The sequence below is a fragment of the Pantherophis guttatus genome, chromosome 5, assembly GCF_059756535.1.
Source record: "Pantherophis guttatus breed Tessera chromosome 5, ASM5975653v1, whole genome shotgun sequence".
Taxonomy (NCBI): domain Eukaryota; kingdom Metazoa; phylum Chordata; class Lepidosauria; order Squamata; family Colubridae; genus Pantherophis; species Pantherophis guttatus.
The window spans coordinates 56,186,701-56,205,528 of record NC_142067.1 but is presented as its reverse complement, the minus strand read 5'-3'; positions in this window follow the sequence as shown (position 1 = coordinate 56,205,528).

The following is an 18,828-nucleotide window of genomic DNA, read 5'->3' as shown; positions in this document are numbered from 1 at the left end:
ATCTGATCATCAGATTTAAAGAACAATCTGTAGTCTGTGGTCTCTTAAAATGAGAGGCCAGAACAAGTCATTAGATTTGAATCAAATTTCAAGTTCTGCTAAACAACTGCTTGAATAAAATAGAAATACTTTCCCTTCAATTTTACAAAATACCAAAGTCTCTTGGATACCTGGATTTGTTTGCTGCACTGATTGAAACATATCCATTCTTTTTTGATAAAGGAAAGTAATCTGGGAGTCTCGAATACTGTCAAATTTGGAGAATAATATTATGTAGTGCATCACACAAAAAAGCAAAAGAAAACCACAAAAAGATTCCAGGAAAAATATATCTGATCCGAAACAAGCATTAGTGGGTTTCAGTGCCAGTGCTGGAAAACTCTGAATAGGTTATGCACCTTGCATGGCATCTGCCAAGACTCTTTATTTAAATGGGGCAAAGTATCCTCCCCTGAATGTGAGTGTGGGGCTCCTCGCCAGACACTGGATCATATAGTGACTAACTGCCATTTAAGAGCTTACACAGGAGGAAAAGCAGATTTTCTCCAGCTAACAAATACTGCACTTACTGGTAATTGGATAAAAGGCCTATAGATATTAATACATAGAACACTAATTCCATTCTCATGTACCAATGTATTTCAAAATATAACCTATAACGTGTTATATAACTTTTTGGATCCCTCATTTACAAAATTGACTACATATTTCCATCACACCTGTATCATATTATTATGTGTACCTTTTATATATTTTACTGTTATCCATGAACTCTATGCCATACCCTAAATAAATAAACACAAAAAGCAAATAAAAGCCAAATTACATATTATTACTTTGAGATTAAGGTAATTGGATATATTTTCTGCCAACCATGTTAATCTGCATCTACTTTCTTTAATTTTTAAAGGTCTTTCTCTCTTCAGTGTTATATTTATTTATTGTTTATTTAAGATATTTATATAGCCTCCTATCTTTTGGCCAACTCTGGGTAGCTCCTGATCACAATTATATGCCAACAACTGTTGCATAACTTTGCAGCTTTATCTCTGTTTTTTAATCTATACAAATATTAAAAGAAATTTTCTTGTTACAGAGTGGCTAAGCAATTTCTTTTTTGTGTTTAATTATCTTCTGTCAACCTGTCTGTAAGTTTATTTACAATTGCCACACCATGTAGCAGAATTCTATCTAATACAGTGGTAAAAACTTTTAAGTTTATTTCTACATCATAAGAAAGAGATATGTATATACCTATTGACTATGCAATATGCTTCAAAACTCTTTTAGAATGGGTTGGGACTGCACACCTGTGCATATTTATTTGATTATAAAACCGATTCAACTGAGCATATTTTCCTTATAAACTGATTTGTCCTGCTGGGTTGCTAGTCTATCCATGTGTTTTAAATAAATGGTGTTGCCACTAAAGAAGCAAATAAACATACATTTGGCAAGAGAAGGCAAGTAACTAGAAATGACCCATTTAGATAGGGAGATAAATTCTTAAAACATATTTTTTTTGTCAGTGAGAGAGAAAAATGATGAACATCTCTCCCCTCCTCCTTTGTATCCCACTGTTTCAGGATAGGAAAACTCATGACATAATTTCAGAAAGACAAGAACATTTGTTCAGATGTAATTAGGATTAGGTGTAGTGATTAAGGCACCAGTATAGAAACTGAGAAACAATGAGTTCTAGTCTCAGGTGCAAAGCCAGCTGGGTGATATTGGGCCAGTCAGTCTCCCTCAGCCCTAGAGTCAGGGGCGAACCACTTCTGAAAAAACTAGCAAAGAAATTGGTGGTGTAGGCAGTGGCTCAAAGCACGTGAATACATGCATGCTTGCACACACACACATCTTCCAAGAGAGGGAAAAATCCTCTGATGATCAGATATGCTAATATGCAGAGTAATAATAGTTTTGTATTCTTTATTGTTAGAAATGTTCAATTCTAACAATGTTTCACTGATTATAATTGCAGTATTCCTTATCTTTATGATATGTAAAAGAGATCAGAACTGGTTTTGAAAAATCTGGGTAATATAGTGTTTCCCTTATGAAACATCAGAGTTACTAGCTTCGGAGGGAAAATCCTCTTTAACGCCTTACATTTGTTATTTTTTTAAAAAAACATGGTTTTTAAACTATCATTCCAACAGTCTTTCCTAATGTCCTTGCTTATGGCCTGAAAAAACATGCTAAGATAATTAAATGAATAATTAAAAGAATATGGTCCTTCTTTTAAAAAGTCTTTTAAAGTTCAACAGTAGAACTTTATCTCCTGTTAATTCTTTTCCTTTTATTTGCTGCCTTCCCTGCAGCAGTTCAAGACAGGCCTTACTGTCTATCACTCCTAAATGCATGGGTGTCAAACTCGCGCCATTACATTATTGTCACATGACGTATCCTGACGTTTTTCCCCTTTTCTGAGTTTGGGTGGGCGTGGCCTGCACGTGATGCATCCGGCCCGCAGGCCGCCAGTTTCACACCCCTGCCTTAATCGATGATACAAAGCATTAAGGTATCTTTTTGAGAGGGTAACACTACACAATGTGTGTGTGGGGGAAAGTAAGAAATTATATGCAAAGGAAATTAAAGGCAGAAAAAAGAAAACCAACTCTAAATACATTTAGTTAATAGCCTGCACTGTAGCTATCCATACTTGTCTGTCTTTGCAAACCATACTTGCTTCCATCACTTTGGTACCCTTATTCATACATGCTTTTAATTCTTATTGTCTCCATCTTTTCTTGTCAGCTCTACTTATTCATTACTTCCTTGATCTTCTACATATATTCTTTTTCAGTTCAGTCCTGATTCTTTCTCTGTGTACAAATACAGAACTTCTTTCATAGTAGTCATTTACTTTTGTATTAAATATGTAGGTCATACTCATTCATACATATTCATACATTGCCTGGATCCTTTTCTTCTGGTTTTACTACACATACTTGCTTTACTACATAAACGTTAGTTCCTTGCAATAGATCACATACCGTTCACTTCTCCCCACCCCCGTTTTTCCTTTTTTCCAAATGTTCTATTCATGTCTTTAGTAAACATTCCACCAAAGTATACAAAATAATATTGTTTCAATTTTTACCATCATGCAGTCTTTGCTCCTTTGCTAATTATTGGAGTCCACAGCCAACAGTATGACATTGCTTGCAAAGAAAAGTAGAGGCAAAATCAATATATCTATAATGTTAGGATAAGTGTCTCTTTTCAGTTACCCCTAAATGTATTCCAAGGAGGTGGTACAAGTCCTTGTTTCTATTGCTGCTCAATGTTAAACGGTTGGGTTATTATTTATTCTTAAGTGTGATTTATGTCTATTGTATAGTATTCCAACCACATCCAGCAATCAACATTCAACTGCTCCAAATGTAATTGACACCTATTTACTCAATTGCATACTTTCTCTAAATAGCAATAGCAATAGTACTTAGACTTATATAACACTTTACAGTGCTTTACAGCCCTCTCTAAGCAGTTTACAGAGTCAGCATATTGCCCCCAACAATCTGAGTCCTCATTTTATCAACCTCAGAAGGTTGAAGTCAATCTTGAGCCAGTGAGGATTGAACTGCTGGCAGTAGGCTGAATTAACCTGCAATACTGCATTCTAACCACTATTCCATCATAGCAAACATATAGTACATTTTCTTATATTCAAACATTTCTCATTAAGAGTAAAAATCTGGTCTACACCTTGCCTGACTTAAAGTCAAACTGTTCTTCTACATTTTGTTCATTGTGATCTTTTTGTCAGATTTCTGTTACATCCCTTCTCAGGCACATATAACAAATTAATTATCCTTTTATTTTTGCATTTGTTCATGTTGTTTTCTCCTTTGTAGAAAAGAAAAATAACAACATTCTTCCAAATGTCAAGTGCAGCTGCAGTTTTTACATAAACATTCAAAATATCTAACTGCAACTTTATAAACAAACCACATCCATATTTTAATACTTCTTACTATCACCATCTCTGTGCCAATTTTTAAAATATTCCCAACATTTATAACTTCTTTTTCATCTAGTTTTGAATACTAATGTTTCAACTCCAATCTTCAATAGATCACTATCATTGCTATAAAGGTAAAGGTTCCTCTCACACATATGTGCTAGTCGTTCCCGACTCTAGTCGGGGCACCTCTCTGTTTCAAAGCCAAAGAGCCAGCGCTGTCTGAAGATGTCTCCGTGATCATGTGGCCAGCATGACTAAATGCCAAAGGCACATGGAACACTGTTACCTTCCCACCAAAGTGGTCCCTATTTTTCTACTTGTATTTTTTACGTGCTTTCGAACTGCTAGGTTGGCAGAAGCTGGGACAAGTATTGGAACTCACCCCATTATGCAGCACTAGGGATTCAAACCGCTGAATTTCCAACCTTTCAATCGACAAGCTCAGCATCTTAGTTGCTGAGCCACCGCATCCCCCCCCTCTCTCTGTATATATTGCCATTCAAAACATTAAAATACTCTTCTCAGCATCGCCTCACTTCTGTTTCATTTCAAAGAATTTCTATATATTTTTTAATTTTTTTACTTTTTTATTTTCACTCTGCTGCAGGAGTTTTCTCATGCTGGCTCTGCTTCCAAAACAATTTTTATTCCCATCAAAATTATTTTGCATTTTCTCTGCCTCTTTTAAACTTATCAATTCCTTGCTCTTTTGCACTGCATCCTTGACAACTCTTTTTATCTCTTCAGTATATATCTAAGAATAATTCTGTGATATGCCTTTTTTCGTTATCTGCTGTCTCTTGAATTTCTTTTTACTAAGCTTCCTGTTACATACTTCCAATTACTGTAATTCTACAAATTTATGTGATGCTTTATAAGATATTATTTCCTACTCCAAGCAACTTCCACTTCATCTTAAATTCACTTTCATTCATACTGTTGAGATAGTAATTCAATTTTTAAAAGTTTGTCTTCCTGCAGCTCTGCCTTCACTTGGGTTTCTTTCCCTTTTCTGCCATACTCACGTTCCCCAAAATCTAGTCTTGCCACTGTAAAATTGGTGTCACTCCAATTCAGATTACATACAAATCCGTTGTTTTTAGATTCATTCCTGTACATGTAGAAGAATAAAGAGACATCTGCTCAAAACACATAAATTTGGAAGAAACAAACCTTTTTCTAAGATGTATCAAATATGGAATAGCCTAAGAAGCTTTCAGACTTGATCACATCAGCTTTTCCATATCCATGTTACACGTGTGAGCAGCCACTCTCAATCTGGTGCCCTACTCATAAATTGGATTATAGACAGCATAGCTTCTTGACAAGCTTATTATTTTGGAGGGAAAAACCTGTTTTAATCAATTTTATATCTGTCCACCAGATGTCAGTATAAATCTGAAAAAGACATAAAAGCAGTATTTTAAAAATTTTATTTATTTTAAAATAAATTTAATTATAAATAAATGATTAAAATTTCTAAGGAAGATTTAAAAAATAGGATTAAATTTAAACACTTCTACCTTCATATTTTGAATGACAGAGGGTGACTCAGAACCATAGAATTATTGCTTGAAACTGGACTACTGGGGCCACGGAGTTCCTCTGCTCAGGAATCCAAATTAAAGCAGATTCCCCCATACAGTTATCTGGCATCCAGGGAGGAAGAGCCCACCATGGCTCTGGGTAATGAGTTGTATCACTGATCTGCTAATTGTTGTCAGGAGGTTTTTTGATAGCATTCAAATGTATTCTGGTTTCCTGCACTGCATTTTTGTTTGTTTGTATTTTGTATTTGTATTTTCCACTTTGAAACAATGAGAACCCCCCCCTTTTTTGAATATCCTCACGTGTATTAGAAGACTATAGTTATATCTTGCTGAGCCTTCTCAAGACCAAACCTCCTCAATTCCATCAATATCTTTCTCGATAGGATTTACTATCTAGTTCCTTGTTCATCCTTGCTACCTTTTTATCCCTCTGTTATAGTTTCTCCCAGTTCTTCTTAAAGGGAAGAATTATGTTTCTGTTTCTGTTAAACATCATTTCTATTTAGTCAAATTCTTATCATATAATTTGATAAACCATACTGGACCAAATTAAAAAATTAATACTGGAAATTATGCAATGTTCTCTCTTTTATTCGTTCATTTCTTTTTTAAATGTATGGGTATATTCTCTGTGTATTTTCCACGGTTGTACTTTGTATGGAACTACACTAGCAATTTTTCATCACTGCAGCTAGCTCCAGGCAGCAGAGATGTCTGGAGCTAGCTACGGTGTTGAAATATTGATTATACGTGTGTGGTAGGGACACAATGCAACATACATGCGCACACATCTTGCCTTTTAGACTTGCATCCTGACAGTGGATGCAGGTATATAAATCACAGGGTTTGCACTATGCACTACAACATTGTGCTGCATTCTTCATCAGTTGCCCACCCCCAGGAACGCCTCTGGTGAATGATGCTCAATACATAGGTATCCCTGCCACTGAAAGACTGCGAAGCATAATCATGTTATGGAATCAATCACCATATATATCTAATCAAAGACTGACTAGCCAGCTCATGGCTTTATGTTACTTATATATCAGGTAAGACAGGAGACTGTTCGAATGCCTATTCTTTTGGAATACTTGATATAAATGAAAGGTTTTTGTAAGTATGAAAAAAACAAAGAACGCTATATTTGTTCTCTATTATTTCCTTCATCAACATGCAGGGAGGATAAGTGATTTGGGTTTTTTTTAGGTTTATTCCCCCCTCCATTTGAAAGAAAAAAAAAGAAAAGAAAATCACAATTTTTGCTCACTTTTCCCCACATAGGGACTTAAAATGTGTTGGTACTGTAGTTCCTAGAATTCCTTGCCAGCAACAAAGATCTAAGACCGTGTTTCTCAGCTTTAGCAATGATAAGATGTATGGACTTTCATTCCCAGAATTCCCAGTCATCTTAATGTTGCCAGGGTTGAGAAACACTGATTAAGAGCTGCAGATCTGAACTCATCAGAAGCTTGCCAACTTGGGTAAGATTCTACTAGATTTAAATAAAAAGAACTATTCACCACTTTGCCTAAGTCCTAAAGAATAGCACCACCAAACATTGGAAACAGGTTTCTGGATCTATCTGGGACAGAGAAACATTTTCCATAATATCCGTCTTAATTTAATTAATTAAATTAAATTAATCATATTTCTATGCCGCCCAACTCCCAAAGGACTCTGGGCGGCTTACAACAGAAATAATACAAACAGTGACATAATTTTTTTTTTAAAAAAAACATTATAAAAGCATTTTAAAAACATTAAAAACACATGCACACCATCCATGGCCAGATCTCGCAAGATTGAACAGCGAGATCAACGGCCCCAGGCCTGCCAGAAAAGCCAGGTCTTCACCGCTTTCCGGAAGGCCAATAGGGTGGGGGTACTCTGGACCTCAGGAGGTAACTGGTTCCAGAGAGCTGGAGCAGCCACAGAGAAGGCCCTCCCCCATGGGCCCGCCAGCCGGCATTGTTTAGCTGACAGGACCCTGAGGAGACCAACTCTGTGGGATCTTACCGGTCGCTGGGAACTATGCGGTAGAAGGCAGTCTCGAAGGTAGCCTGGCCCTGAGCCATATAGGGCTTTAAAGGTAATAACCGACACCTTAAATTGTGCCCAGAGACCAATAGGGAGCCAGTGCAGCTTGCGGAGAATTGGTGTAATGTGGGTGTATCTAGGTGCACCCACGATAGCTCACACAGCTGCATTCTGGACCAACTGTAGTCTCCGAACACTCTTCAAGGGTAGCCCCATGTAGAGCGCATTGCAATAATCTAACCGTGAGGTGACAAGGGCATGAGTGACTGTGAGGAGAGCCTCCCGATCCAAGTAGGGTCGCAACTGGTGCACCAGGTGAACCTGTGCAAAGGTCCCCCTAGCCACAGCTGCTAGATGTTGCTCTTATCTTAGCTGTGAGTCTAGGAGGACACCCAAATTGCGAACCCATTCTGAGGGGGACAATTTCTCCCCCCTCCCAGAACCAGGGATGGACAATCAATATAGTCTTTAGGAGGCAATACCCACAGCCACTCGGTCTTGTCTGGGTTAAGTCTGAGCCTCTTGACTCCCATCCAGACCCTCACAGCCACCACATCACATCCACCACTTCACTAAACTAACACGGGGTGGAGATATACAGCTGGGTATCATCAGCATATTGCTGATACCGCACCCCGTATCGTCAGATGATCTCACCCAGCAGTTTCATGTTAGATGTTAAATAGGAGGGGAGAGAGGACCGAGCCCTGAGGCACCCCACAAACGAGGGGCCTAGGGGTCGACCTCTGTCCTCCTGCCAACACCGACTGTGACCGACCAGAGAGATAGGAGGAGAACCACCGTAACACGGTGCCTCCCACTCCCAACTCCCTTAGTCGTCCTAGAAGGATACCATGGTCAATGGTATTGAAAGCTGTTGAGAGGTCAAGTAGCACCAAGATAGAGGAATGACCCCCATCTCGGGCTTGCCAGAGATCATCCATCAGTATGACCAAAGCAGTTTCAGTGCTGTAGCCAGGCCTGAAGCCAGACTAAAAAGGGTCTAGATAATCCGTTTCATCCAATGACCGCAGGAGCTGAAGTGCCATCACTTTCTCTACAATCTTTCCCACAAAGGGTAGGTTGGAGACTGGACGAAAGTTCTTTAATTCTGCTGGATCCAGGGAAGGCTTCTTGAGGAGGGGCCTTACAACCACTTCCTTTAATGGTTTGACATCATGAGCCCCTATTATTCATAGCAAACATTCTCATGTTCACATGTATACACATTCATGTAATACGCTTCCCTTTCCCCCACCCCCTAACTATAATGACTAAAAGTATTTCTAAGTTATAGTCCAATTCAAAAATAAGAAATGAGCTTTGGTTATATCTTCAGTAAATTACATTTTTGTATACCACAAGAGATAATTATTTTTAATGAGCATTCCTTTGCTGGAAGGAGATGTTATTCTCCCCATAGATGTCCCACTTTTGGCAATATAAGTCATTCCAGATAATTAATTCTTCCAACACAGCACACATTGGCAAACTGGTAGATCTTATATACAGTGGTGGGTTGCTACCGGTTTGCCCCGGATTGGCAAGCGTGCACACGTCCACAAGCAAACCGGTAGTGACGGGATTTGAATTCCACTACTGCTTATATGTTTCCAGACTGTTTTGTATGGTTCTTGTAATCACATCACTGAAACAACAATAGCATAAATGACGGAAAACAAGCAAGAAACAAAATCCAGTATACTAAAATGCCAGGTAGGATTGTCACATGTAATTAAATGGAACTATCAATTCACTCAGCAAAAAGGGTTGAGAGATGCTCCCTTATGCCTCTAGAAACAGTATTACATCACTATCTTATTTTTGCTATCTTGAGCCATTAAAAAAAAAAAGAATAAAGTATGGCTGCTGACCAGAGAAAAGGTGCCAAAAAGATGTTCATTCCAGGAGCAACCTATGGTGCAATCTTCTAATCCCAGTGCCTTGAATTCATTCAAAACAGCTAGGCTCCCCCCACCCCCAAAACTTCTCTGCCTATACTTCTTTTGTGCCTCTTCCATGCACAGATTCTGGCAGTTGGACCACTGTTATGTGGTTCAGGGTATTAGTCTCCTTCCTTTTCCAGATTTAGTTTAAAGCCCATGAGACGACCATAGTAAGATTTTTTTTCTCAAAAATTTTTCTTAATGATGTGTTCATTCCTCACCAGAACTATTCCGGTAAGTGATATAGAATAGGTCCATGAATCCAATGTTTACTTGATAATGCCACCCCCTGAGCCAGAAGTTCACTTCCAGAATCCTCCTTTCCTTTCGCAGGCCATGACCATTAGTATAGATGAAAACATCACCTGCTCACCAAGCACTTTTGCCTCCCTGTTGAGCTGCTCATAAGCCTTCAATATTCTTTCCAGGCTTTCTGGCAGTATCATTTGTTCTCATATGAAACAGAACAAAAGTAAAATGGATTGTATACTTGATTAATCTACTCAGCTTCTCCATCATATTCCAGATTTTTCACTGGGAAACAATACATCTCTCTTGATATCATGGTAGCTCTGAAGATTGCTGACTCCATTCTTCTCAGCAGCAAATCACTGATTACCTTTATACAATCCTTTCCTTTCCTTTCCTTTCCTTTCCTTTCCTTTCCCCTTTCCCCTTTCCCCTTTCTCCATTCTCCATTCTCCATTCTCCATTTTCCTTTATTTTCCTTTTTCTTTTAGGAGCCATTGGATTCCTCACTTCCAGGGAAGACATAGTTTCTCTTTTTCCTGTTCCTGGAACATTAGGCAAAAATTCTTCTACAGAAAGCTGTGAGTCACCTTGGTGCAGAGGCCCAAAAATAATTATACAACTCCCAACAGTGGGCCTGTCTTACAGTTTTCTTGGTCCACTGAGTTAAATGCTGCCAGCTCTCCTTCTCTGGAGTTTCTGTTTTCTTTATAGTAATCTCTTGTTCCATGTATTCATGTCCAGACACTTCTCATCTTCCCCAGTGCATCTCAGTGTAGCCAAACAAATCTCCAGACTCTTCACTTCTGTTTTAGCAACAGAGTGGTGCAAGAATAGTTACAATTCTTTTCAGGCAGAAACCAAACATAGCACATATTTTGCAGGTCACTGCAGTACGTATTTCCTTGTCCACATCTGCATGTCTCCTGGGAACTGTGTAACTCTAAAGAAGTCCTTTTTTTTTTCATCTAGAGTCTCCTGAAAAACATGGTGAAGCCAATCAGTTTGTTAAGTATCACATGCCAAATTTAATTTAAGCCAAATTTAAACTATTAGAAGTTTCATTTTTTTAAATTGAAAAATCTAAATTGAAAAATCAGTAGAATACAGGCAGGTCTGCTGAAAGTAGGCAAGACAATTCCTTTTGGAGTTAACTACTGTGATCCTTAATCTTGGTTAATGCTTCAAATCATGCATACCAGAGATGGTATTCAGCAGGTTCTGACCAGTTCTGGAGAACCAGTAGCAGAAATTTTGAGTAGTTCGGAGTAAAAATTCTGACTGGCCCCACCCCCACCTATTCTCTGCCTCCCGAGTCCCAGCTGACCGGGAGGAAATTGAGGTTTTGCAGTATCCTTCCCATGGAGTGGGGTGGGAATGGGGATTTTACAGTATCCTTCCCCTGCCACGCCTACCAAGACATGCCCACAGAACCGGTAGTAAATATTTTTGAATCCCACCACTGATGCATACCTACTTAGAAGCTAGTATCATTATGCCCAGTGAGACTTAGTTCAAGGTAGAAGATTATAACCTAATTCTCTTACTAAAATTAACAAATAATTATTATTATATTTTTTTACTTTTAATTTGATATAGTGACACATTTCTTTTTAGAGATCAGATCATTATTGCTTTCAGCTTGCCAATTTCCTCTGGCTACTTTTCTAGGACTCACTGCATTTGAAACTTTTGTAAGCCAACTGCAGTTATCTGGAATCTGACCTTTTTATCTACTTCAAGCCCAGATATCTGGATGGTCTCGCATTGACCAAGTCCTATGGTAGATCTGTGTTTCTTTGCCTCAAAATCGTTGAAACCAAATTAATTTAAAAGCTATCCATAATTTCCACTCGCATGGTGGAAAATGGTAAGGGACTAGTTCTAAATCAATTCTCTAAATACAATGCATCTTACATAGATAAATCTAGACAGCATAGGCCAGGGGTGTCAAACTCAAGACGCGGTGCTTAAATCTGGCCCGCAGAGCCGGCCTGGAAATAGCAAAGGAATGGCCTGCTGTGTCTCTGGCAGCCAAAATGGGGCATGAGTGGACTCCACACCCCATTTTTGTCCTGGATGGCCTCCTGCATCACCCTGCCGGCCAAAGAAATTGGCTAGATTATTATTCTCAAGCAGCATCCCTTATACTTATTTTCTGATCTTACCCATCAGTTATTTTCATAAAAGGCAAGATCATCACAACATAAGGAGGATCCACTTAGACCAGCATGTTGAATCACACAGTAGCCAATCACCAGATGCATTTAAGCTAATAAGCAAAAGAGGGCAGTATCCTCTTGTGACTGGTATTTAAAATGTGCTGTTCAGGATTATGAAGGCTATGTATAACTATGAAACTATCAATATTACTTACTGAGAAACCACGTTTCCAGGAATTTGTCTATTCATCTTTAAAAACAATCTAAATTAGTGACATCTGATGGCAGAAAAGTTGTTGGTTACAAATTAATTATGGCATAAATATCGTATTTTTTGGAGTATAAGATGCTCCAGAGTATAAGACGCACATTAGTTTTTGGGGAGGAAAACAAGAAAAAAAAATCTGCCTCTGCCTACCAGCATCCATTGATATTCATCTGGCTAGCGTCCTTGCAGCAAACAGCAAAAAGCCTGGTCAACTTCAGTACGTTATTGCAGCTTGATTTAGCAGGAACAGCTGATTGGCGGTTGGATCGGCCTCCCGGAATACCACCAATCAGCTGTTCCAAGCTGCGGGGATTTCCAGAGCCCATCGCCGCCTCTGTGCATCATGTTTTCGGCCTCCGTACATTGCGTTTTTTGCCTCTGCACACCCCATTTTAGATCCATTCCAGGCTGCGGGGATCACCACAGTACATTGCTGCCTCCACGCATCATGTTTTTTACCTCTGCGCGTTGCGTTTTTGGCCTCTGCACGCCCCATTTTTGGCTTCCATGCATCACATTTGCAGCTGGTTCCAGGCAGTGGGGATCAGCAGTGGCATTGTGGTGATCCTTGCAGCCTGCAACGGGTCTAAAATGGGGCATGCAGAGGCCAAAAATGCGATGTGCGGAGGCCAAAAATGGCCAAAGGGGGCTGGCAGGTGGGCGGGCAACATTCAGTGTATAAGATGCACCACAATTTTCACCCACTTTTAGGGATTGGAAAGTGCGTCTTATACTCCAAAAAATATGGTAAGTATTTATTTTTATTAGTCCTACTTTGAACTTCAATGTGTATGTTTTAAAACATGAGAAGGAAGAAAACATATTTCTGTATTATATCCAAAATTTGAATATTTTAGCCAGGATGCACATAAAGATTTTGATAAAATTCAGTTCTATCTATTCAAACTTTCTCAAAGATAAAGCAGACAAGAGAACAATGGAAGATTTTCAATTTCTCAGAACAGTTATATTGATTCAGCTTCAATATACAACACTTTTAAGCCTCTTTCTCTCTTTCTCTTTCTCTCTCTCTCTCTGTCTCTCTCTCTGTGTGTGTGTGTGTTCATGTGTGTGTTATAATACCTTTGACCTAATTTTAGAGTTAAGGAAAGACTTAAAGAGTTTCTTTTTCTCAGACCATCTGCCAGTTGGCCCTTCTCTGACTGGTAGACTTTGATCATCTTTGTTCTTGAAATTTCAGTGCTACAGAGCACAACACTGAGAAAAAAGGATCATGTTCATTGACACTTCAGTTTTCAGGAAAGCAGAACCTCGAGCAATAGGAAAGCAAAGATTGTTGAGAGGTATGGATGGAGGCAGGAAATCCTAGGGATTTCATTTGTTGGCAATTTTTGGGGAAGCTAAACAAGTCCTTGTTCATGTATAGGCAGCCCCAAAATGCTGCCGTTCCATTGTTTAACTGACAAGATGTTAAGATTTAGTAAGTGCTGAAAATTAAATTTGAGTAAGGCTGTAAAAGAGTTGAGGTCATTTTGCTTGATGTAACCATCAATCAAGTCTAGGGCTATTCCAGGTGCATAGGGTTATTTTTATTGTTAGGCCATGCAGCCTTTTCAAGACCAGTAGCAAAAGTGGGGAATTCCATTGTAAAGGAGATGGAACATCGGAGGGTCCCTGATTGAGGATGGAATGCTGCAGTTTCTCACCTTGTTATTAGGTTGCAATTAGGGCTCTCCCTGGGCTGTACTAAGAGCAGGTGAGTTTTTTGTCTACTCTGATTTAGATGGGATTGCAGGGGTCTTTCTTGGAGGCAAGGAAGATCAATTTGGGTCAGAGAAGATTAAACAAAGAGAGAAGTTTGACCATCGTCACATCCAAAAGCAGGGATTCAGCCTTTTTTCCCTCCCCTCCACCAGAGTCTTATCCTCTGACACTCACATTGTGTCCTCTACATTGTTTAGTGGTTGATCATAAGCACTTTTCATCAGGGGTGGGTTCTACTTACCTTTACTACTGGTTCACGACGGGGCTGCTCACACACTCGCTTCGCTCACGCATGCGCGCGCTCTTCTGCACATGCGCAGAAGCGTTTTGATGACATCAGGGTCAGTGGGCAGAGCCTCCCACAGGTTTTACTACCAGTTCTATAGAACCGGTGCAAACCGGGGGCAACCCACCACTGCTTTTCATCATCTTCTAGTCTTCAGCACAGTTATTTGGATTGTGCCCTACATTGCTTTGTGGGCTTTGGACCACTTTGAGCTTTAAAGTATAAATACTGCCTTGTCCAAACTTTCTTGATCCTAAAACTTATGATCCATTTTCAGCATCTATTTGCTGTCTACCCCATTTTAGTTGCCATAAACTTTCCATTCCAGTTCTTCCTTTAGAGTCTGAGAGCTTTTGAAGCATCCTACTTGATGCTATTTCAAACCAATAGTCCTTCCATCTGCTGTGAGAAGATATTTATGCAAATTTAAATTACATCAGATTTCAGCTTCTTTTAATCAAAAGTAATACAAACTGGCCCCAAAATATATCTTTGATTAGAGCAGTGTTTCTCAGCCTTGCAACTTTAAGATGTGTGGAATTCTGAAAACTGAATCCACATGTCTTAAAATTTACAAGGTTGAGAAACATTGAGCTAGAGCATGGAAGTATGGATATATAATAAGACAGCAGGGAGATATAGTGATCATGAATGCATGACATTTTTCCTTGGAAAGAGATTTGCTGTACACCCTAATCATTTTTGTTCCCGTGTGTGTGTGTGTATGTATTTTGTCTACTTCTACAATATCCTTTGTAAAACAGAGTAAGGATCAGAATATTTGAAATCACTACATCCTGATATTTCTATATCACGGAGTCTTGCCTTCTTAAGTTGTTGCTCATACAATAGTTTCTAAGCAGGGAATCATATCATCTTATTCTATATCTGATCTTTCCTGTATTTTCAGAAATATAACACCAGCCTGCTGCATTTGTTCTGGCCTCTGATGGCAAGTGGCATAAATACTGTCAAGGCAATGGTTCCAACTGCTTTTATGGCTCATAAACTAGCTCTCTGAGTTTTTAAAAAGCCAATCTGATTATGGCCTGCTACAAGGCCAGGAGCTAGGCAGTTGCTTAGTGTAGTGTGGTAACAGGGGTTCAAATGGGAAGCGGAAGTGGGCAGACAGCTTCAGCAGGCACTCAGCATGGGGATCTAAGGCTATGTGTTTGTCAAAATCTAAAAGATGACTAGTGTGGTGTGATAGAAGTTCCACTCCTTTTATACATGCACAATGTCACACTTATACAAAAGAGGTAAGGCTTCAGTCTTGATTTGGGCACCCCGCTGTGGATATTGCTGCCATAGATTATGACTATGATTATGAAAAATTTCTCAAACAGTATATATTTGATATATATATGAGCATGAAATCTGTATAGCCTCACATCTTAATGGAATTTGGTTATTTGTATTTTCCATCAAACCAATAGATCATTGTTACTCCCTATCACTTAAAACATTGCAGGCCATTTATACTGGTCTTCTGTAGTAGTTTAGGTTCTGTGCTGTTAGATGCAGGAAGATATGCTGAACGTTACTGCTCTTGTCAGAAATGACACAAGTAATTCTGAATGGGCTTCCCCTCTCCTTCCTTTATTTTTGTGAGAACTAGAGTGGATCTGGTCTAAGACATTTTTCTCAGGCTACATTTCTGTCCTGGACTCAACCCTCTTTTATCTGTCCATTGTCTTGGTAGCAGCTCTTCTTCGGGTCCTTCAAGTCCATGCTCTCTTCCCTCTAAAATGGTCATTACTTGGTGTGAGCTCAATACTTCAAGATTAAGTTCCAGATGGTCCTATTCTACTAGGATGCATGTTTAGGACATTTTGCTCTATTAGGTGAAGAACAATTTGATGCCTCTTCATCTTCCATGGGCAAACTCAACTAAACATTTAGTTAATTTTCCAGCACCTAGTAATATGATAATATCTTCCACTGCACCAGACAGAGTTCTTGGGTTACGATATGTGCCTTGGGGACAAGTTGAAGTGTACAAGAGAGATAGATTCCATTTGAATTAAAATGCAACCAGACTGCTGGTATATCAAATGTAAAAGGTGGCAGAGCAGTTTTTTAATGGCCCCCTAGGAAGCCAGCTGGTGCTGGGCAGCATCTGTTTGAGAAGCATGTAGATGTTTCAGATAATTATATAAGAATAGGGCCAATGTTAGAAATGATTTAATGAATGCACATGACATTCAGGAGACAAAAAGATAAACCATCTTAAAAAAGTGAGGGGACTGGTTAAAAAAAAACAAAAGAGGATCAATTCTTTCCATAATATTACTATGCGGGAGCTTTTATTGAATTGAACAACTAAAGGAAACAGACAAAAAGAAAAAGAATATAAACTGGAAAAAATAAATAGGGAGGTTGAATACCTTTTCTAAGAAAAAACATTTTGGAAATCTTTAGCTTGGAGAAAGCTGTCTGAGGGGTGACTGGTCAAGGTATGCACATTCATGAACAGCATGGGACTAGAATACATTTTTTTCCAACTTCAAAGCATAAGGGTTGGGTTATCTGACTAGGAAATTTACAACAAAACATTTCTAGCCACAAGACATTATTAACCTATCATAACAGATTCATTACGACAAAATGTGGTAATGGCCACTAATTTGGATGGTTTCCGAAAGAGGCTGGATTGAGGACAAATCTATTGTAGGCAATTAGTATTAAAAAAATGAAAAATCCTCATCTTTACTTCCAAAAGCATACCTCCAAATTCCAGTTGCAAAAATGCAGTGGTAGGAGATGGTAAGTTTCCTGCTTTGGAACACCAAGATGGAACTGGTTGGCTGCTGTGAGAAGCAACATTCTGTATTAAGATGGGCCTTTGAGCAGGTCTGTTGTTATATAAACAATACACTATAAAAAAACAGGACAACCAAATTAAGAAAACCCAATGATTTAAAGAAAAAAAAAAGACAAATCATGAAAGAAAAAAAAATGGCATATGAAAAGCTGCAGAAACCTGTCCTTTCTGTTGACATTCTAAAATTCCTAAACTTGGCATATCACTCTGCTCAACTGTATGACTTCCAGATACTTCAAATATATAATTTAGTTAAAGAAACTCACCAAGGACCTCAGAAGTAAGTACTTTATCAATTCATCAATTCCTTAGGAAAGGAGGTGTACTACTGTGTCTGTGCCTTTTTCATACAATATCAGCGTTCCAGAAAACCCCAACTCCGAGTAAAGACGCGGAAACAAGCATTTTCCAAAGTTCTCTTTACTAGAATAGATAAACTGGCACATCTGGGAAAACCCGAATCTGAAAGGTCCGGGTTTTCCCGCAGTAAATCAAAACCCTCAAAACCATCCCCTCACTCCTCAGTTGATCACATGCTCCAATCAATGTCCGTCCCATCTCGACTCAGCACTCTGACCACTCCTTCTCCAGATGCCAGATCGCCCTGACCTTGACCGACAAGAAGAGTGCTATTATGTCTACCAACAACCCCTCCTACTTTCCCACACATGAGAAGATGGCCTAATATGGCTTCCAAATCTGACAATCAGTGATGTATCCAGAAAAAGGTAATACTCAAAAGAATTTGTGTTAAAAAGAACATAAGACAATACTGTTAGATAAATGTTTAAGTCAGTATAAAAGCATGGTAATTTCTGCTTTTTAGAAAAAAGTTTCTTGGTTACTTAGCAATTACATGAACTCAAGGAGAGATGCATGTATCTTCCATGTGTAGCCTACTTTATGGTGTTTTCTATGGATAGGGGTGGGGGGCAGGGGAGAAATCCATAGAAAATTTTATTCACCTGCTAATACAAACAGGAAAATGAGGTTTTTACTGATTTGTATATTCTTATTTTCAAATAACATTCTTGCCTCTTTCATGTTGCCTAATCTTCCAAATATACTGTATTTCTCTTCCCATTGGTACAATTTTGTTGCTGTTATTCCAGTTATACTATTGCCTTGCCTGCCCTGTAGCCTTTTCTCTGCCTCCCTCTGTCTTTTTCCTTAGTTGTTGCATTTATTCAGAAAGTGAAATTCATATAATTCTTATGAAATGTTTCAATAAGAAGTTGGTCTAAATCAAACAAGATGCTGATGTTAGATTTTGTGATTATTATTTTTTTGGTGTGCCACTATTGTTTTTATATAAAGCTATGTTTTAGAGCAGGAGTAGGTAATGTGTGAGAGCCTTCAGAGGGTGTTGGACTACATATTCCATAATTCCACATCATTGACCATGCTGACACAGTTTGTAAGAATGGTAAAAATGGAAGTTGAAAAACATTTAGAGAATTATATGTTGTCCATCATTGTTAGGGATAAAGATTAAAATGAATAGTAAACCCATTTTCCTTGGCACATTTGTTTTTAAGTGGAAAAGAACACCGTTGCAAGAGGCTGGATCCTTCTACCATGAGATACAGTAATAACAAATAGCATATTTTTCTAAGAAAAATAAAAAAGCACTTGCAGAATCATGAATATCATTGGGCTTTTCCTCCTTTTGAAAATTAAGGTCAGCATTTTGTTCCAGCCCTCACGCCTGGAACATCCCCGTTGTTTAATAAAATCATAAAGATATTTAATAAAACAATGGGGATATTCTTAGAAAACAAAGGGGACATTTTGTTAAGGCTGTCTTC